Raw genomic sequence first — 22,682 nt, 5'->3', positions numbered from 1 at the left:
GCTATTAGCAAAGGAATTTCCTGTTTTTGTTCATATTTCAGGGTGATTATCTGATACAGTTTCTATAGTTGTAATATGCACAGTGTCTGTCCAACAAGAAATTGGTCCCTGCTGACTATTGGTACTTGTGGCAAGTTGCTCAATCTCCAATAGATAAAGTAGTAATTATAGTACTTTGTTCTATATACTTAATAGGAGTATTAGGGAGATGTCAGGGGAATGAAGTAATAATCAGTCACTACTTTGCTTCAGGATTAATGTTGTGGAAGATTCATTATTTTACTATAGAATTGCACAAATGCTGCTCATAGCACCAGTTAATAAAATGCTGGCAACTGAGTTTAGTATTCTTATATTTGAAGATGTAGCTCACAGCTACAGGATTTTCTTAGCTTACACTGAAGCCCAGAAAGAAAAGGAAAGGCTTGGAGGGTCATGTTCATTCTTAGATTTTCACAGGTATTAGAAATGGGGTGTTTGGACTTGATTAAATAATAATTAGGCAGAAAGGGGGTTGAAACACACATTCTGGAAATAACTACAACTTACTAAAGATAGTACAGTTATAAGTCTAGGCATGTTAGATTTTTTTTTCCCTGACACGAAATACCATGGACTCATTTTGGGACTTTAGCAAATTCTGCCAGGACAGGTGCATATGAAATTACATTTTAAATAGCTAATCAAAGGCAATTTATTATATATTTCCTAAAATAAGTTGTTATGAGGAATACCAGTTCCTTGGTATTGCTTGAAAAAAGAATTCTATGGCTAAATAAATTTTGGGAACATGAGTTAAATGAATTTAAACAGCTCTGCTCACTGCAGGGTTTCTCAGAACCTTTTATGTTAATAGTGTGGTGAATCTCTGAGGGATACAGAATGCAGCATTTCCCAGACTTTTTTGACTACAGAACCCTTTTATCCTCCCACCCTCGTGTCTTATGCCATTAGTGCTCCAAGGAACACATTTTCAGAAACAGAAGTATGTTATAAAATTTCCATTTTTCTTTATAGTTGGGGAGCCTGAATTGATAGTATAGAAAACCTTTGTACTTTCAAGTGAAACTGTGGCAGAAATCCCAGTATCAAATATTATATACTTTAGAAACCCTTAGTAGTAGTAACTATAGTAGCAATTTGTTTTTACTTAAAATATGAAATTCTTTTGCCTACATTGATAAAAAGGGATGAAAATATCCAATTTTTCTGGACTTGTGAATCTGTCTCCTAGGGCAATTACCAGAAGAATTATAGTATATTTTTTCTAACTATAATATGATTCTGAATGAATCATTCAAATAGTTGGACTTAGAAATTTGCCTACATTTGTATTTGTATTTGTACATATACAGGTGTAGTCTGTGGCTCTTCCTGTTTACTTTTCAGCTTTTCCCCCCATGTTTCTATACAATTTCCTGAAATTGTATACAGCACATTAGAGAGGTATGTGTGTTTGTGTGTGTATATACACATATATGTACCTAGTCTTCTCATTTTGGTTTGGCTTCATTTCTTTTGCTTAATATGATAATAAGAATGAAGTTATTTGGAAGAGACGAACAAAGAAAACAAGTCTTAAAATATACAGTTGCTCTTTTTTCTGGATTCATTTTAGAGTCAAAACTGTGGCATCATTTTAAAAAGTTGCAGTATAATGTTTTTCAGTCCCATAGGGCACTTATCATTTCTACATGCTGTTGTTATTAGTGGTATTAATAGCTACCATTTACTAAGAAGTTACTACATGTCAGACACTGCAGAGGAACTTTATATGCATGGTCCTCACAACAACTCTTAGGTATTAATATCCACATTTTAAAAATGAGGAAACTGAGATTTAGAGAATTTAACTAATATACCCACTCACACATCTAGTAAGTGGTAGAAACAGGATTCAAACCCAGGCCATCTGACTGCAAAGTCCAAGCTCTTAACTACTACATTTAAGATAAGATAAAATAAAATTTTCTGAGAATATATGTTTTGTAGCTTCATGGTGAAAATAATGAACTTGAAAGCAGGTTCCTATAAACTGTTTAATCATGGGTCAATAATTCTTCAAAAATTCTAGACCTAGAGTCTGTCATACAGAGTGAAGTAAGTCAGAAAGAGAAAGACAAATACCGTACGCTAACACATATATATGGAATTAAAAAAATGTCATGAAGAACCTAGGGGTAAAACAGGAATAAAGACACAGACCTACTTGAGAATGGACTTGAGGATATGGGGGGGGGGAAGGGTAAGCTGTGACAAAGCAAAAGAGAGGCATGGACATATATACACTACCAAACGTAAGGTAGATAGATAGTGGGAAGCAGCCGCAGAGCACAGGGAGATCAGCTCGGTGCCTTGTGACCGCCTGGAGGGGTGGGATGGAGAGGGTGGGAGGGAGGGCGATGCATGAGGGAAGGGATGTGGGAACAGATGTATATGTATGACTGATTCACTTTGTTATAAAGCAGAAACTAATAAAAAAAAACCTAAAAAAATTCTAGTTAGCAGTTAAGACTGAAAATTTAGAACATTATTTTAAATTCCAGAAAATCCATAGATGGGATCATAAAAAGTATATTACTCAGGGTTGCATAGACTAGTCAGAAGAAAATTGACTTGGATTAATACTGTAGAAAAGGATAATGCTTATTACAAAAATGTACTACTGTGTGTTATGAAATTGTGTTCTTTGGCTACATGTAAATAATGGATTAGACTTCAAGAGGAATACAATTCTTCTGAACATAATAGTTGGTGATTCTTGGAGTCTGGTCTTAAAACCTATAAATCATAAAACTTTTAAATGGAATCAAATGAACTTAGGGTATTTGGGATAAAAGGGAAGGAGAGAGCAAAACAAAAAATAAACAGTGAAATTAAAGACTCATCAGGTATAGGTGTCTTTTTAAAAAAAATAGGATATCTGGATACTCACTGTCTTCATCTGTGACTAGATAGATTATTATTCAGTTTTCATAATGTTATCCAGCTATACTCTTTATTTATTTATTTATTATTATTATTATTTTTTTATTGCGGTTCACGGGCCTCTCACCGTTGTGGCTTCTCCCGCTGCGGAGCACAGGCTCCGGACGTGCAGGCCCAGCGGCCATGGCTCACGGGCCCAGCCACTCCACGGCATGTGGGATCTTCCTGGACCGGGGCACGAACCCGTGTCCCCTGTATTGGCAGGCGGACTCTCAACCACTGCGCCACCAGGGAAGCCCCCTACTCTTTATTTTTTATTGTAAAATATGCGTAACATAACATTTACCACTTTAACCAATTTTAAGTGTATAATTCTGTGGCCTTAAGTACATTCACATTGATGTGCAACCATCCACCATAAATCTCCAGAACTTTTCATCTTCCCCAACCGAAACTCTGTACCCACTAAACACTAACTTCCCATTTCCCCTTCCCCCAGCCCCTGACAGCCATCATTCTACTTTGTCTCTATGAATTTGATTCTTCTAGGTACTTCACATAAGTGGAATCATACAGTACTTGTCCTTTTGTGACTGGCTCATTTCATTTGGCATAATGTCTTCAAGGTGCATCCATGTTGTAGCATGTGTTAGAATTTCCTTCCTTCTTAAGGCTGAATAATATTCCATTGTATGTATCTACCACATTTTGTTTGTCCATTCATCCATGCATGGAAACTTGGGTGGCTTCTACTTTTTGACTATTGCACATAAAGCTACTATGAACATGGGCACGCAAAAAATCCGTATGAGTACGCTTTCCTTTTTAAAAAGCTAACCATTTTATAGAGGATAATGATCTAGTTTGTTTGTGGTCCCTTAATCTCTAAAACCTAAATGTAAAAAATGACCAGGTACTTTTTAAATGAAATGCCTATCCTGGATTAAGTTTTATGTATAAATATACTGTTTTAAAATTAAAATACTTGTCATAGTCAAGTTTTATGTTCTCCTAATTGAAATTTTGATTTATTGTAGACTGGAATAAGACCTTATAAATAGGCTGAGGATTTCTCCCAATTGTAAAAATACATAGTTTCTGTGTAGGTAGCAGGAAAACTTTGTGAGAATTACAACATTGAACTATTAAATAGACTATTATTTCCTTGACCTGAGTAAATGCAGGAAAGATTATAGCAAATAAGAAGCAGGATGGAGAGCTCAGAATTATTGATAGAAGTTTATCCATGGTGAAATTAAAGTTCACAGATTAGTGTATTTATTAGTGGTCAAAACTTCAAGGTAGAAATATTCTTTGTCCCACTTGAAAAAGAATAATTTCTAGTACTTATCAAGCTAGTTGCATTAGTGGCTTTTACATGTTAGAAAGCAAAGACAAATTTGTTTCCTCTTTTTTAGTACTTAGATTATATACTTTTATAAAGAGGAGAATTACAATTAATATAGATGAACACAAACATCTCAGTCAAAGAAAATTCCTTAAAATCTTGGTTAATAATTTTCCAGTGAAGTGTAGGTCTATTTCTTTTCTTTTTAACATCTTTATTGGAGTATAATTACTTTACAATGGTGTGTTAGTTTCTGCTTTATAACAGAGTGAATCAGTTATACATATACATATGTTCCCATAACTCTTCCCTCTTGTGTCTCCCTCCCTCCCACCCTCCCTATCCCACCCCTCTAGGTGGTCACAAAGCACCAAGCTGATCTCCCTGTGCTATGTGGCTGCTTCCCACTAGCTATCTCTTTTACGTTTGGTAGTGTATATATGTATGTATATATGTCCATGCCACTCTCTCACTTTGTCACAGCTTACCCTTCCCCCTCCCCATATCCTCAAGTCCATTCTCTAGTAGGTCTGTGTCTTTATTCCCATCTTACCCCTAGGTTCTTCATGACCTTTTCTTAGATTCCCTGTATATGTGTTAGCATACGGTATTTGTTTTTCTCTTTCTGACTTACTTCACTCTGTATGACAGACTCCAGGTCCATCCACCTCACTACAAATATCTCAATTTCGTTTCTTTTTATGGCTGAGTAATATTCCATTGTATTAGGTCTATTTCTTTATGTAAATTCAAGTTGATAATAATTTTTCTAGAATATGTAAGTGATTAATAGATGTGTTCTTATTTCATCAAACAGGAATACGGCCTATCATCATGCTTAAAAGACTGTCTTTCCTTTCTTCGCCTTTACTTGGTTGTTCTTAGACATCTTGGCAGTGAAATAATTATGCAGGTGCAGGCAGTGTCTGGAGCTTGATCCAGAACTATGCCACTTTTTTGCACTGCTTAATTCTGGGAAAATAGCAAGAGAGGTTTGTTCTTTCTAGGGAATAGGGTGACCACATAAAAGGTGATGTGTTTTTTTGTGTGTGTGAGAGTGAGGTAAGGGTGTGTGTGTGTGTGTGTGTGTGTGTGTGTGTGTGTGTGTGTGTGTGTGTGTGTGTGTGTGTAGGGGGGGATGAGGGAGAGAGGATGATTGTTTGTTTACATGTTACAAATGTTCACTTACTATTAGGCTTTTTGGGATACTGCAAATAGCTAACAGACCTACTTTATTACTTTCAAAGGTCCTGGCTAGATTGGGTACTTTTGGGTAACTAGATTCATTGTAAACCAAGTTTGCTTTTATATTTTGGTGTTGTAATCTGGCATTTTTCTAAAGCAGTATGAGTTTAAAACCATTGAAAGCAGCATAATTATATTTTCCGCCTCAGGGCGGACTATTTTGTGATCATTCTTTTTCTTGATTATTTTAGGTAACTAGACTTGGCTCACAGTGAATAATTAGTTTAAGCAAGCTCCCCCCACTCCTCACGGTAATATCAGCCGGATTGATTTTTCTTATGAAAAGAAAAGCTGTACATGAGTCACTTCTGACTGTACACTCTTGTCAGCAAAGCTCATTCTGGAGATGTTAAGGCCAGACTATTTTTGGCAAGTGTCTGGGGCAAGGCTCCTGGCTAAAATATGCTTTTTGGAGAGAGAAATTAGATCTATCAAAAACACTATGCAAAATTAATTATCTTAATTTACAATCTACATTTTGTTGCCTTTTACAAAAGGTGGCATGGCTTGAGTCCTAAAAGGTATACCTAATTTGTTAGTTTCAGTGTATAAATTACCAAATGAGAAATTAAGTGTTTGTCAGATTTCATAAGCATTTAATTTGAGGTGTAGTTTGGAACCTAGATTGTTACATGCCTTTTACTCGAAATTATCCATAGAATAGCACAGCTAAATATAATCTGTGGAGTTCTGGAATCTTGATTTTAGCCGCTAGCTTAATATACTCCTTCATTATCCCGTGGTTGTGCTAATGTGCGGAGATGTGGCCAAAAACTGGCCAGGAGAAACCAAAGAGCAAGAACCATTCCCAGTATGGGTGATGACTCCTGAGTTACAGAGAATTATCTGAATTCATATAGCACCTACTGCCACAGAAATTAAGTGTAGTGAGTATATCAGATTCTAATTCCTTATCACATCCTTCAGACCTTCAGAGTCTCTACTTGGAATCCCTGTGCTGCTTTGATTAAGAGCCACAGGCACAATGCCTTTGGGTAGAAAATCAGAAAAAGCCATCTGAAAAAGGTGAAGGTGTGAGAGAAGCTGAAAATGGGGTTTTGCCCTGTCAGAGCTCTTGGTTTCTGTTTCATAAGGAGAGGGTAAACTACAGGAAATTGACCCTATTTTTACATCTAACTCTAAACCTTACCCCTTTGCTCTTTCTCCCTTTAATTATGTTTAAACAGTTCATCCTGTAAATCTAGTCTAAATTTTGCTTTAGGAGTTTATAATGTAGTAGGAGAGATAAGCTATATAAATAATTACAGTCCTAGGTAGAAAGTGACTTTTGCCAAAAAGTCAGAGGCGGTGATAATGGATGAACGGGTATTCTACATCTGTAATAAAAGCAGAAATGTATTTAAAGCAATTTATGAAATTATTTTATTTGGTCCATCCCTACTTCACTTTGAGTAAAAGCAGAACACTTTATACCACTTTTTGGTTTGTTTTTATCCTACGTGGACAAAAAAAAAGTCCAGATTATAGGGATGTGTGTAAATTATTATTATCCAAGTGACCACATACAAGGTATTGGGTGTTTTGAGAGATTTTACTAACACATATTTTGAAGGGAGGCAGAATGAACTTGCTATGGAAAACAATAAAACCTCAGAAACAGAGTACCCACACACACACTCTTCACCAAAGAATATCTAGAACCAGTTGGATTATAGCCTGATGTTTGGCAAATGTAGAAAATTAAAAGTTAACAGTTTAGATTCCACTTTCCTCTTGTCCCATTAAAATAAATTCGTATTTTGTGTCAGTCCAGTAAACTGATATCTACCTCCTTTCCTGAGAATCATTGCTTGAGATATTCTTCATTTTTTCTGATGAAAGATGAAGTGATAAAGATAAGTTAGAGCACAAATATTGTATGAAATTAGTATCATATTAGATGTGGTCTAAAATCATACCATAGGCATTTAACAATGTATTTACTTTTGTCTAAACATTTAAAAAATAAATATTGGGTCTACTTATGAATGTCTGAAGTATCTGAGTCATTAGGGCCTGAACGAACAAGAGAACAGATTTGTATCTTAGTGTTCTGGAAGAATAAGATGCTCACACCAATGTATGCTCAAGGTGACTGTTCATTCTAGAATATCATGCAAATAATATACTCTTACCACTCTAGGGGACAATGTTGCTAGTAATTTGAGTACTCTAAAATAATTGAATGTTGAGGTTTTTGTGCAGCAATTTAATATTAAATTTTCAGCTATTATCTTATGAGCATGAGCAAATGCTTTTTAAAAGATCTCCTTAAAAGGCAAAAGAAACAGCCCTCCTCTGTGATCTTTGCCCTCCCCCCAAACTTTCAAGTACCTCATATGTGGATATCCAAAGTAGTAGACTTTGGAAAACATTTCCTTTTCATTATTGATAACAATTTGGTGTTCTTTAAACCCTAAACACTTACTGTTAGCCCTTTATCTTGCATTATAAATATATTTGTCTTAGAAACAATTTCCAGATTTTTTTACATTCTCTCTCACTTTTTAAATAAAGAGCAAACATTCAATATGTCTTGTTCTAAAGAGCTACATTTTCTGAGCTGCTTCTTGTTAACGAAGTAAATTAAAACACCCATACTATATAACAAATGAAGTAGGCATGGACAAATGGTAACTTAAAAAAAGTTCTACTGGAATAAGAATTTCATAGGTGCTAAGGATTTTTAAAGGTGAAAATTGGTATTTAACACCTTCTATTGAGAATGTAGCTCTAATTATCGTTAATATCAAATGTACATTTTTAGTATGTTAAAATTTAAAAGTGAAGAGAATACATTAGATTCATAAAGTATAGATTTACAGTTGGTCTCCTGTTCAGAAAACTTTTCTATTAGTTTTACAATTTTACTTCAGCTCACGAAGCTATCTTGTAAATAAATATATCGAAAGTATAGGCTTCATCATTCAAATTCGGTTAGCAGGTTATATCCCATATTTAAGCCTCATTTTTAACATTTATACATTGAAGTGCCAACTCTTGTGTCCTTTCTAGTGGTGAAAGAGAAGATCAGAAAAAGCCATAAAACAAATCCTTCAGAGGCTTTAATTAAAGGGATTGCCCAGAACTCAACTTCCCGTTCCTATACCCGGCTACTTTCAGTACTGACTTATATGTTCCACAAAGCTGATTTAAAAGGTTACCACTTCACTAAAGATGGGAGGAAAGAGGATCTCTCTTAAATTCTTCAGGCTGCTTTAACCCTAAGCCATTCTTCTAAGATGGCCTTCTGTTGCTCTTTGGCTAAGGGGGATTGATTTGCTTACCTAGGTAGGGAGAAGGCTGCTAAGCCTTTTAAATGAGTGGAGCTGCATTGCAATATTATGAACAGCAGTAAATAACCGTACACTGCAGTTAGACTTCCACTGCTAACGAGGTCACAGGTTTAATCCCCATTTGGACCACTTCACTTTGTTTTGCTCTGACTCACAGCCTGCACCCTAGACCCTGGGCAGTGCATTATAAGGGGCCTCAGGTAAGAGCATGTGGATGATCCAGTACCACACCCCAAACCTCAGCATTGTCTCAGCATATGAAACATGCTACATTTGGAGTACCCCAGACTGAGCTGTCTCAGAAGTAGTTAATAGTAAGTCTAATAATAATTGCTTTGAATCTCAAAGAAAAAAAAGAGAATGTTAAAAATGTTACTTTCATTTCACAAGCTCTCTGAAGAGAGCCAATGTGACATTGGAAAAAGAGCTCTGGAGTAGCGGTGGGACCGAGAACACAGGTTGGGTTTCAACAGGCCTGAAAATGCTGTGGACCAAAGGGGAGATCTCTGGTTGGATCCCTGGCCTCAGAGAAGCCTGGAGAAATTGTGTATTAGTTCCTTTTTCCTGAATTTCCACCTCCAATAAAGAGTAGTGGCTAGGGATGGGAGTCATCCCAGATAACAGTGGATTTCAGCTAAAGCAACTCCTAAGCACTTCAGTGGTGAAAGGATGACTGTTAAATTCATAAGGTTACAAAGACATGTTATAAAATGTAATTGCTCTTTTTAAAAGACATTTTTTGAAAAGGCTGCCTTTTAAGGTTGTCATCTCTGGTGTATTGAGATGTTCCTGTGCCTCATGTATCAGCTCACTAAGGTATGTGCCTGCTGTCTAAGCATCTGTGCCCTCCCATGCTGTTGCATCATCCTCTTCATAGCTTTTGTTACTGCTCAGAGCAGCTCACTTACCCCATCAACCAAAATGGGTACAGACGTACCCACTGGCATGACTAAACTCTCCTCAGTTATTGTTAATCCTTATACCCGAGACAAGAAGCCCTCCCTCTGTCTACCCATCTTGTCTAGAGTAAAATTAGTCATTCCAAAGCCTGTATTTCACTCAGAATAAAGTTAATGTTCTAAAGCGCCACCATCCTTTGTCTGCCCCCGCCTCTCCCCCCATCTCCTATTCCCATCCTTCTTAAAAAGCACAGCATCAGAGGCCCTAACCTCACACTCCAGCCATGCACAGTTATTCGCCACTTCCCAAATGTAGTCTTTTGTGTCTCTCTGGCTTTGAACATTTTTTTTTCTCTGCTAACCACACCTCTCTCCATTTCCAGCCAGTCAACTCCTACTCATCCTTCAAGACTCAGCTTGCTCATTACTTCCTCTGTGAGATTTCCTAGACACTCCCCAGAAAAGCTGGTCCATCTCTGTGTTCTTGTAGCACTTTGTTCAGGCCTCTATTATAACACTTAATATATTGGATTGTAATGATTAGCTTTACATGTTTGTTTCTCCCTTTTGAAATTGCTCTCAGCAGTAGTTTAGCAAGCCACATCAAAGCAAATCAACAGAAACCAGGCTCATGACTTTGTAGCAACTTTCCTCAATCCTGAGAACCATTTTCACTCTTTTCCCTTTCTGTCTACTTCTGTTAGCTTAGGTTTGTCACCTTCTCTTGCTGCCAGCGTGCTTGAGCTGGTAGGAGTTGCCGATGCTGATTGGTAGTGAGAAGGGTAGTTTAAGGCCACTTGGAGTTAGACTGAGCCAGGGGACAGTGTACCCAGTACACTTTAGAAAGCAGGTTAACATAAGGTCAATCTCTTGTTATAAGTGCTATAAGTGATTGAATTGATGCTCACCATGGAACCATATAGCTGGAAGACATCCTTAGAAGTCATCTTAGTCCAACCCCTATCAGGTACTTTAATCTCTCTTAAAGTCTCCCAAGAAATGAGCATCTAGCTTCTATCTGAATCTCTCTACTGACTTGGAACTCACTACCAGTTAAGTAGTCATTTCATTCTCAAACACCTCTAAACCCACCACCACAGCTCCAGTTACCACATAGCTATAGTTGAAGTGCCAGAAGTCAAAGATTGCCTGTGTTTAGCACTTTATCCTTTATAGAAAGCCACATTAACCAGCAGTGGTTAAACTTGCCCTCTGAGTAATGGCTGAGTCTTTAGAAGTTTAGGAGTGGTAAGATACACAGCTTTACAACTGACTCCCATCCACCCACTCATAACAATTTTAACTGGCCCCGTATTGAAACCTTTGAAGCTGCTGCCACCGCATCTTCTCTCACTGCCTACATTAGACTTCTGGAATTGGCTGGGCCAGAGAGTCCACAGATTCTGAGATAGAACTGGCACTAGAACTTTTAGTACCCCCAACAATTTATCACACAAAATTGTGTTGGAGTTAGAACACAGGTCCTCTGACATCACCAGGGAGACTGTCACTACAATTTCCACAATAGAAGGGATCCATAAAAGTATGTAAATTTATTTATTTTAGTTTTATGTTAAGAAGCATACAGTTTCAAGGCACCCTGTAATAAAATAATCATTTTGTAATGTAACATCTCACCATCAAGTTATCTGCCTTGGGTCAAGTTTTTGGGATATTTCCGTAAAGTAAAGAATGCCCTTGGAGCTATTTAACTAAAACTACAGGTGTAATAGGATATGTGTATTGAGAAGCCCGAAGCAAAACACACACACACACACACACACACACACAAACTCATATATATATGAAGTTTACTCATATCTTAGATTTCCATTTTTTTTTACCAAACATGCCTCCAACATACTACTAGTTATATTTCCTAAGCACAATAATAACTTCTATTTTTGTGGGTGTGCTGGACCTGTCCTAAGTATTTTATATAAGTTACCTCATTTAATCTTTTCAACAACGTGAAGTTGAAGGTATTTCACATATTACAGTTAGGGAAAACCGGGGCTTAGAGAGGTTGACTGACTTGCTGAATGACAGCTCATATTTACATGACAGTACCTGAATTTGCACCTGACTCTGTCAAAGTCTGTGTTCCCAACCACATTGCTATACTGCTCCCCTCCAGTAACATCGCTCCCGCTTCTCCCATGAAAGCTTCTTATAGCTATTTGTTCTGCTAACTCAACTGGTATCCCCTGGTCTCAGCTCACAGGAAAAACAAACAAACATTGAATAACTTTTCATTCGGGGACTCAGTTTCTTAACTCAGGAATCCAGGAATCTCCCTTACACCCTCAGCCTGTTCATCCCAGTCTTACTCAACTTCTCCTGAGTTCTCTTTCCTTTTAGAATCCTGCGGTGCAATGTCTCCCTCATGTGCCTTTTTTCTTCACAGCTATCCTGTCAGTCCAGTTTGGTGTTCTGAACTCCCATAGTCCCATCAGAATTGATCAGTCTCTCAGGGATATACACTTCCCAAGCTTTGATTTCTCTCTGTGCAATTTTTGCATTTAATATCAGCAAGTTTCCATGGAATACCAGTTCAGCCTTTAGGTTTCTAGTCAGGCATAACCCACTGAAATCTACTGTGACTTTTCAGGGGCTCTGCTCTTCTCAACAGTCAGTCAAAAGGGAGACATCATTTCGGGGGGCAGAAATCAGTCTGTTCCTTGGAAATTATAATTAAGGAAACATATTCCAAATATCTAGGTGATTCAGGCCAAATTTATTGCCTTAGTTTTCATTTTTACAACTTGAAGTTCCTTAGGGCAACTTATAAAACAAGAAACAGCTATATAAATGGAGGGCAAATATATCCATGATGGACATTTTTCTTATAGTAATAAAAAAGGAATTTCAGGAAATAATTGTATGCATTTGGTCACGGCCTATGTCGGTTTTACCAAACTTCGATTTCTTACAATCATAGGGTTTAAAAAAAATAAAACGATCCAGTTTTTGTCTCTCTCTTACTGCAGCTGGGATTCAGGGATCTGAGTATTTGGAAGACAGGGAAGATTTTTTAAATGTATTTTTAAAAATCGTATGCAACTCTTTTATGGGTACGTTATCTTTTTTAAATTTTGAGGTGAGTGGTAATAAAAACTTTAGAACCATAGGCTTTGTGAATATCTTCTGTTTTTGCCCCTGATCCATTTAAAAAATTTTCTATGTCTAAAACAAGTAATACATCGTTGGAAGTCTATTTTCAGGAGAGTTATTTTAAAATCTGACAGGAAAATACCTTTCAAAATTTATATTCATATACTGCCTATTAATTATTGTAAACTTAATAGCAATGTTGGTTGGTACATTGTCCATGTCACATGTTTCTTAATAGGCTTTCAAGAATTTTGCCAGTATAAGAAGTCATTTCATATATTCAAGGTCCCACATACCAGAGACTCAATCATGGCAACATGGCAAATTAATGATGCAGTGGAGGAGAAACCAGCAAATGGCTTGGGGATGCTAGCCCAGAAATTAGTAACATATTTAGTCTTTGGGATGCCAGTGAGGCTAAACAAGGCACTTAAGTGTTATTTGTAGGCTTATGTCATAGGCCAAAGAGGTGGGAGGAAAGGGTGATGGGGCCCTGGTAGAGCAGAAATTCTGTGGAATTGTTTAATGTCAGAGTTGATTGCTGCTGTTCTGTCTCTTGCCTTAGGTGTATCCCATTTTAAGTTCAAGACTAAGAAAACCTTCCAGAAAGAAAATTGAAAAATTTCAAAGCAAATAAATTAGTAAACGCTCGTGGCTGTCGAGTTTCACGTTGCAGATTCCATCTTCTGTTTCCCAAAGGATTCACCCAGGGTTTTCCCCAAACCCCCAGAGTTACTGCTGCTTTTTTTGTGTGCTCATTACACACTGCTTGGTGCCTCTGTTACAGCACTTGCTTTATCTTGCCTTGCAGTGTCCTTAGTTTCTTACATGATTTTCTTCCCTACCTAGATGGATAGTCCCTTGAGGGCCTGGGCTAAATTTTTCACATCTTTGCACCCCTTAAGTAGCTGTGGGGGGTTAGGCATAGATCAAAATAAATGTTTGAATAAGAGAGTTCCCTTAGTATACTGAAATAATTGTTTACTTAGGTAAGTAAGGTAATTAAAGAAAATGTTAGGACCCTATGCAAGGGAAGTGGGAAATGAAGATTAAAGCATCTCTGAACATGTAAACCATAGGACAATAAAATTATTTTACAAAGGCAATTTACTTTCATTTTTAGGAACCTAGATATAACCTAAGGTGAGACATATCTGTATTTTGTTTTCTATTTATAATTTTAAGTCAAGGAGTTTTTTAACACCTTATTTGCTTTACAGTTGCATCAGTTGTCATATAACGAAGGACGGGAACACAGTTCTTATGAGAGGCTTTTCAAGGTTGACAAAATATTTCAGTATCCTAGTTGCAGCTGCTAAGTTTTGCTATTATAAAGTGAAACAACTGAAATAAAAGTTTAACATGTGCTTCCATGGCAAAGCCTATATATACTAATTCTACAAATGTGATGAATGAGAAACAGAAATAGCCTGAAGAAAGGAAATGAGAGTGATATTTAACGTCCTATATATTACCTGTAGTGCACAATTGCAACTTATAAGCATTTGGTGCCACAAGGCTGATTATTAGAATTGTTTCACGAGGGACATTTTATTCACAGTGGCACTACTGTCCAGGTATTTTTTTTAAGTCCTCGGAGATGGTCATTTCTGGGAAGTTTTACATGTACTTCCTAGTCTTAAAAAGGTTTGGGTTAGTGGGTGATGGTTTGTCAGAAATGATCTTTCTGTGATGGCCAGACACCTTGGGGGGATCAAAGTTTGAGGTGAGCAATCCCAGGTAATGTCTTCACGTTGTTGTGCCATTTATTAGTGTCTAGTTAACTATGCTTGAATCTGTTAGTGGATGAAACCACACAGAAAGGCTGTGTTGACATAGAAATAAAACTTGAATTCAACAAACAAAACAGTACTTCACCCCCTCTTTCCCAGTGAAGAAGATCTGGGCTAGGGATTGCGACAACATTTTGATCATTGTATTTATTAGCAAGTTCAAAAAAGTCCCCTTGAGAGATGACTTAAGGCCTCCCATTTGTGATTATCTGTGGGAATATTCGCTCAGGGAGTGGATCCTACCCTACTGTGAGCCCGACTTTCCTTGTCATTCCCCCTGCAATTAATACTGTGCAATACTTGTGTGTGTAACAAATAAACAGTTTGGGGATTAAATAGAATGCAGTGGAAAAAAAAGAAGTCCTTTTGATATGCATTTGATAGGAATGTGTTAATTTCAACAAAACATCTGGTATAAAAAAAAGTTGTGAATGCAGGACATCTGAGGGAGTTGTGGAAGGAGAAGGGATTTACTGTGCTTAACAATTGCCAGTAGTCAGGCCACTTCCAAGTTGTGATTTTGTCAGACTTGGAAATTAAGTGGGATCAAATCTACTCAGCCCTTCAGTGGGAGAAGATCCAAATCCAGCTGCAGCAAGGAGCAGTTTACTGATTAAGAACTAAGGCTGTACCCAGTGTCTGTTCGCTAGTTTTCATGCTATTAAGGGCAATGCTTAATATTGCCCTTTTTATATTCTGGGTAAAAAAAAAAAAAAAGACTGTCTTTGTGGTTTACTGGTTGAACTTGTACAGCTGAATCTACAGTTAAAGGTCTTTCTTCATTGGTGTTATTTTACTACAGATTTCAGTGTTCTTACTGTTCTACTTATTTTCTTAATAAGGTAATTCAAACTTAGAATAGTTACTGTAGTTTCAAAGCTTGATTGAAAGATGCATTCAGTATTTTCTCTAAATAAGCAGCAATTATAACAGCACAGCTGTAGTTAAAGATAGAATTTATTATGAATCCTGACAGTCGTGCTTCTCAATTACAACAGGCTGAAATAAGGTTTATTCAGTTCAATTCCACATTTATTGAGCACTTAACTCAGCATGATACTATACCAGGTACTGTGGAGCTACAAAGATGAACAATGCATGATATCTACCCTCCATGAGCTTGTAGTCTTGTAAGAGAGATGGATGGACACACAAAAGAACCACGAGGAAGAAAGTATAAGTGCTATTTAGATGTGTAAACAACACTACTGGAAGTTAGAGGAATTAGCTGTGGTTGGACAGACTGTAGAAGGTTTTACAGAAGAACTAACATTTAAGCTGAACCTCTGTGGACATTTAAGACTCCATTTCAACATTTAAATGTGAGGATGTGGAGAGGGTATGCATTATGTGTCCAAAAAACTTCCTGAGCCAAATGCAAGGAGGCAGAACAGTGTATGTTGTTTGGGGGAGAGCAGTAAGTAACCCTGTGTGGCTTGAGCTCCAGTGAGAACAGTGGGAGAGAAAATGATAGACTGGGGCTGGATTTTTTTTTTTTTTCTAATGGCATTAAATTGCCGTTGAAAGATTTTCAGCAAAGAAGATCATTAGGGATGACTCTGGCTGCTTGTACATCGGATGGAGTGAAAAGGATAGAGATGAGAGACAGAACAGTGCAGAGGCTAATTTTAAATATTCCAAATGAGAGATGCTACAGGCCTGAATTAGATTAGTAGCAGGAAGGATGTAAAGAGACGTATAACAGAGACATGGTAGTTATAGAACAAGATGAGACTGTATGTGGGGAGTAAGGTAAAGGGAAGACTTGACAATGGCTCCAAAGGTTCTTTCTTATGTGATGGGGAGATGGCACAATTACAAGTGATAGGAAACACGGGAAGAGGTACACGTTTGACACATTGCTTGTAGAAGAGTCATTTTTAATGTCAAAGCAATTTTGGCCTTAATCTTAGGTTATCTTTTTTTCTGAATTTCAGCCTTGAAGATTTTTTAAATTAAAATTTTATTGAAAATTGTTTCCTTTCAACGGTAGTGAGAGTGAAGTATCCTCTTTAATGTGTTATTTTCTTATTTCACTTCTGTTTTCCTCCAGTTTTGCTGAGGTATAATTGCCATACAGCACTTTTTAAGTTTAAAAGTGCAGCATCATGACTTGACTTACACATATCATGAAATGGTGACCACAGTAAGTTTAGTAAACATCCATCGTCTCATATAGATAAAAGGAGAAGAAAAAAAGTTTTTCCTTGTGACGAGAACTCTTAGGATTTACTCTCTTAACAGCTTTCATATATAACATGCAGCAGTGCTAATTATCTTTATCATGTTGTACATTACATCCCTCGTCCTTATTTATCTTATAACTGGAAGTTTGTGCCTTTGACTGCCTTCATCCAATTCCCCCTCCCCTCCCCCCACCTCTGGTAGCCACAAATCTCATCTCCTTTCCTATGAGTTTGTTTTTGAAGTACAGTTGTCCTACAACAGTGTGTTAGTTCCTGTTGCACAACATAGTGATTTGATATTTCTATACATTTCAAAATGATCACCATGATAACTCTAGTTACCATCTGTCACCATGCAAAGATATTAGGTAATTATTGACTATATTCCCCACACTGTACATTTCATTCCCGTGACTCATTTATTTTGCAACTGGAAGTTTGTATTGATACTTCTTAATCTCCTTCACTTTAAAAAAATATATATATTATTTTATCGGATAGTATTATTATTTAATATATTATTTTATATAAAGGCAGAATAAGGAAAATAGGGGAACAAGATCCTTGATATCATTATTTTCTTTTAGCCCATGCCACAAAGCAAAACTCAGAAAATAAAAGACAATTTTTATAGGCTACACTTGCTTGAAAAAACATTGATGTTGAAACATTTGTTAATGTACAACTAAACCCTCAAAATTCCTTTTCTAACTAAATATACATTTTGTGGATGAGAAATCTATAAAGAAAGAAATGTTTGTAAACACTGGATGGTTGTTATGGAATTTAAATATCTGTACTTATTACCTAAGAACGTCTGGGTTTCAAGGCTGAATTAAAATAGATTCCAGGCTTCCTTAAAGGTAAACAGCACATCTGTTAATTTGTCTAGGACGATGGAAACTGACTGAATTTTGTATTATGATAAAAGTCAGCATCTTCTCTTCCATCTATTTAGCAATACTTCTGGGTAATCTCTTCTCCTTTGGGGAACTTTCCAGATGTTTTGTGAACATGATTCCAATTTAGAAGAATTGTTTTTATATTGTAGCTGACTGATGTCCTAACTCTGAAACTCTTAGACTGGTGTAATTCTATCCAAGGTGTCCTCTGCAGTACGTGTAGGAGTGCCCTGTGACACTTCGGCTTCCTCGACTGGCCTAGACTGTCAAAGCTGCCTATGGGGGCAGTTTCCTGGAGTCAATGAATCCAGCCCCTATTGCAGTAATTTCCATTAACAAAGAAAATAACATTTCCAGGTATCAGCCAGGGTCACTGAGTTTTGAGCAGTGTTCGTATAGTACAGTGAACATGAACAGCTAATCCCACAAGATTATTTAGATGGTTCCTTAGGTACAAATGTCGACTTGTATTTTCCAAAAGGAAGAGAAGCGCTGAAATGTAGTGAAAATCACAGGATGGTTGCTGTTGTATATATGGTTAAAAGAACCATCTTCAGATAAAAGATTGCAAACATTAATTTTAATGCTAATGCATTATAATAGTCCAGCATTAAGTAGTGAAAAATCTTAGACAAGTGTCCAATCTGTATTATGACTACATTTATTTCTTAATATTTCTTTAGAAAATTAATCGCCAGTGCTTAGTTTTATCTGGGTATGGATTATGCCTTCTATGATCTTCCACGGAAAAACCCTCCCAGACCAGAACAACTCGGAGCTACCTCACTCGGCCCAGCAGTTGGCTTGTGTCTTATGTTTGCTGACCTCCTTAAATATTTGCCTATACCAGGCATAATTTCAAAAGTAATAATTCCCATCTGAAAAAAAATGGTTCTGAAGAACCTAGGGTCAGGACAGGAATAAAGACGCAGATGTAGAGAATGGACTTGAGGACACGGGGAGGGGGAAGGGTAAGCTGGGACGAAGCGAGAGAGTGGCATGGACATATATACACTACCAAATGTAAAATAGATAGCTAGTGGGAGGCAACCGCATAGCACAGGGAGATCAGCTCGGTGCTTTGTGACCACCTAGAGGGGTGGGATAGGGAGGGTGGGAGGGAGGCTCAAGAGGGAGAGGATATGGGGATATATGTATACATATAGCTGATTCACTTTGTTATACAGCAGAAACTAACACAACCATGTAAAGCAATTATACTCCAATAAAGATGTTACCAAAAAAACCTGTATATGAATAAATTGATTTTATAAATAGAAAAAAAAAGAGTCACAAGCTTATGGTGTCCAGATGTAGATGATTTTGAGACTGTGGACCCTCTCATAGCTCTCATTTTAACACTGATACAGAGATTGACACAGATGATCAACCCAGTAGATAAAAGAGACCTATGGTTTTTTGTTTGATTGTTTGTTTTTTGTTTAAATTGAAGTATAGTTGATTTACAATGTTGTGTTTCTGGTGTACAGCAGAGTGATTCACTTATACATATATATACATATTCTTCTTCATATTCTTTTCCATTATGGCTTGTTACAGGATATTGAATATAGTTCCCTGTGCTATACAGTAGGACCTTGTTGTTTATTTCATATATAGCAGTTTGTATTTGCTAATCCCAAACTCCTAATTTATCCCTCCCCATCCCCATTCCCCTTTGGTAACCACAAGTTTGTTTCCTATGTCTGTGAGTCTGTTTCTGTTTTGTAAATAAGTTCATTTGTATCATTTTTTTAGATTCCACATATAAGTGATATCATATGATATTTATCTTCCTCTGTTTGACTTACTTCACCTAGTATGATAATCTCTAGGGCCATCCATGTTGCTGCAAATGGCATTATTTCATTCTTTTTTATGGCTGAGTAGTATTCCATTGTATATATATAGCACATCTTCTTTATCCATTCCTCTGTCGATGGACATTTAGGTTGCTTCCCTGTCTTGGCTATTGTAAATAGTGCTACTATGAACATTGGGGTGCATGTATCTTTTCAAATTACAGTTTTCTCTGGATATATAGCCAGGAGTGGGATTGTAGGATCATATGGCAACTCTATTTTTAGTTTTTAAAGGAACCTCCAAACTATTTTCCATAGTAGCTGTACCAATTTACATTCCCACCAGCAGTGTAGGAGGGTTCCCTTTTCTCCACACCCTCTCCAGCATTTGTTATTTGTAGATGGCCATTCTGTAGTGGCCATTTGTAATGATGGCCATTCTGACCAGAGTGAGGTGAAACCTCATTGTAGTTTTGATTTGCATTAAGAGACCTGTGTTTTAAAAGAGAGTATATAAATTAGGAGTTTGGGATTAACATATACAGACTACTATATAAAAAATAGATAATCAACAAGGACCTACTGTATAGCACAGGGAACTCTACTCAGTATTCTGTAATAACCTATATGGAAAAAGAATCTGAGAAAGAATGGATATATGTATAACTGAACCACTTTGCTGTACACCTAAAACTAACACAACATTGTAAATCAACTATACTCTAACATAAAATAAAATTTGTTTTAAAAAAGAGAGTATAGACTTTCTTGCCCAAAACCATTTCAAAGAACTTTTTTCCCTATAAAATTTACTGGCTAGCATTTCACTTTTGTTGGAACATTGACCTATGATTATTTTATTCAGTATTCTTGTGGGACACCTATCAATTTTAGTGTCCCAAATTTTCTTAAGCAAACACATTTCGTGGTTCTGGTATTTTCAGAGTTTCTATAGAAACTAGAAATTTGGGAACCTTTTTTTAAAAAAAAAATCCTACTGCTCTGATTTACAGTTCTGTATATGAAAAGAGGGAGTCTTATCACCTCAACCCAAGTGAAATTAGTAGTGTAGCCACCCATGATGTGCTAGTTCTGCGTGTCTTGTGCTTAAGGGAAACTGGTAGGAATCCAGGAGCTTACAGTATTATTAGAGTGGTCATACCTAAACTTGTGACAAGGTAACCAGGCTTCTTAGGCAGTGAGCCATGTTCACAGAGGGAGCTGGAAGTCTGCCCTGTGCTAGTGAAGTTAGAGCCAGTATGGAGGTGTGAGGAGTAACAGCCTCAGGAGTACTTCCTTTGGAGAGTGATGCTACTTTGTTGGACTTTCATTTGATATTTGTTTCATAATGACTGAATATTTAGGTTTCTCAAGGACTTTGTTGCTTTCCCTTTGATTTTGTTTGTTCTGGTGTGTAGGTCTCTAATCTAAGGGATATAAGCCTTCTTTTTGTTGTTGTTGTTCTCTCTCCCCCCTATTTTATAGCTAAATGTAACCCAAGGTATTAAAAGTTTGTGACTTCTTTAGGTCAGACAGTAAGGAAGTGATTGAACTCAGTCAGGAGGCTTGGGCCATATTTCTGATTCAGTTACTAGTGATCTCCCATAAGACTTGTACTCAGAGGTCTTTGAGCGTGACCACAACTGTAGGCGAGTAGCCTAGCAACACCAAAGTAGAAGTCAGAGCTCCCAAATTCAAAATAATTGCAGGAAGTCCAGAATGATCAATAAGGAATGAATGCAATATTTCTTTTAAAAATAGTTCTGCTTGGTTTAGTGACACAGGTAACTCCAAATGGGCTGAGTGTTATTAAATAGAAGTCTTCCAGAGATCTGCTTTTTCACACACACACACACACAAATGTGTAATTATGATGTTACAGTGCACGTAGATGGTTAATTCTAAAGTTCTGAAAATAGTTTATCTTTCAGCAAGTCCTGTACTTCTCTTCCAACCTTAATTACAAAGTTGATTTGCTTAGCGGAGCAGACCCTTCTTTTCCTGTCAGCCTAGGTCTGTTTGAATTAGCACAGATTTTGAATTAGTGGAGCTCAAATTAATGACGTTTTATACTGCTACGAAGAGTTTGTTTTCCATCACTGATAATTATTTCCAGGAAAGTTAAGTCCACAGAAGATATTCTCTCAGTTTCCTTCACTTTGTTTACCAAAGTCTAAGAAGTGGCTTTTAGTTACATGGGGGAGGGAGAGCAAAGGAAAATGAGGTGCTACAACCTGGCCTCTCAGATGTGTGGAGCAGGCTCTGAGCAGCATTCTAAACCATCATTTCTTGTAAAAGGCAAACCAGACCTGGGAATGTTAAAGTCTAATGTGATTGAGGGAATCTGTGCTGGTGCGTACTACTTCTTTAACCCCCATAAGCCCGGAGGGTTATCAGAACGTCTCAGTTGACAAGCATTCTGCCAGCCCCACCAGGGGGGCATCACAGGTCCACCCATCTTCTCCAGAGTCAGCTCTTCTCCTTCTAGATCATTCTCATTGCCTCTGAGGGTTGATTTCCAACAAGTCCCCTTTCCCCCTTAGACGCCTACTCACCTGAAATCCCACAGAGAACCGGAAGAGTAGGCAGAGGATTTTTTTAAAATTTGTGAACTGACATCTGATTTCTTTTAGACCCATGTTCATTTAGAGAGACTGTTATCTTGTGCTTCTTTTTTCTGTGCCTGCCCTTGCTGACTTGTGATTCACCCAGTTCATAAGATTTTCCTTTATAAGAAGGTGTGAAAGGCGTAAAAAAATAGATGAGTAATATGGGTCCCTATATGTTCCAAACTACAGCAAAATAGTAGTAATAATCACTGTACAAACATAAGAGGCCACTGAGCTCTTCCAGGTTGCAAAGCATCTGTGTTTTCCATGGGGGGTGGGGGGTGGGGGTGGAGGGAAGGCCTGTGAGATCAAAGCAACTCTGTAACTCTATCATGGAAGTAGATTATTATCTATTTATAGCAGTCTATGAGTTCTAGATTGAAAAATGTCACCAAACTGTGCTGCACTGTGAATGCACGGTTATCTAACTAAAGACTCAAAACACCAGTTACCACCTTCTAAATGAACAGCATTTAATAGATACTAAGCAGAGGAAAGCACACTTTAGTGGACGGTTTTTAAGTTGATGGATAAAAGGGTATTTAGAGTATAGGGGAACG

General features: G+C 37.2%; 1 protein-coding gene across 3 annotated transcripts in view; it reads left to right on the top strand.

The window, feature by feature from the left end:
* AMMECR1 (AMMECR nuclear protein 1) overlaps positions 1–22,682 on the top strand; it is a 108,519-nt gene that overhangs the window by 50,963 nt on the left and 34,874 nt on the right. The window lies entirely within an intron of this gene.

Source organism: Mesoplodon mirus, assembly GCF_964341445.2.
Source record: "Mesoplodon mirus genome assembly, chromosome: X".
Classification (NCBI taxonomy): domain Eukaryota; kingdom Metazoa; phylum Chordata; class Mammalia; order Artiodactyla; family Ziphiidae; genus Mesoplodon; species Mesoplodon mirus.
Note: the sequence above shows the minus strand (reverse complement) of the source record. Positions and strands in the feature narration are given on the sequence as shown.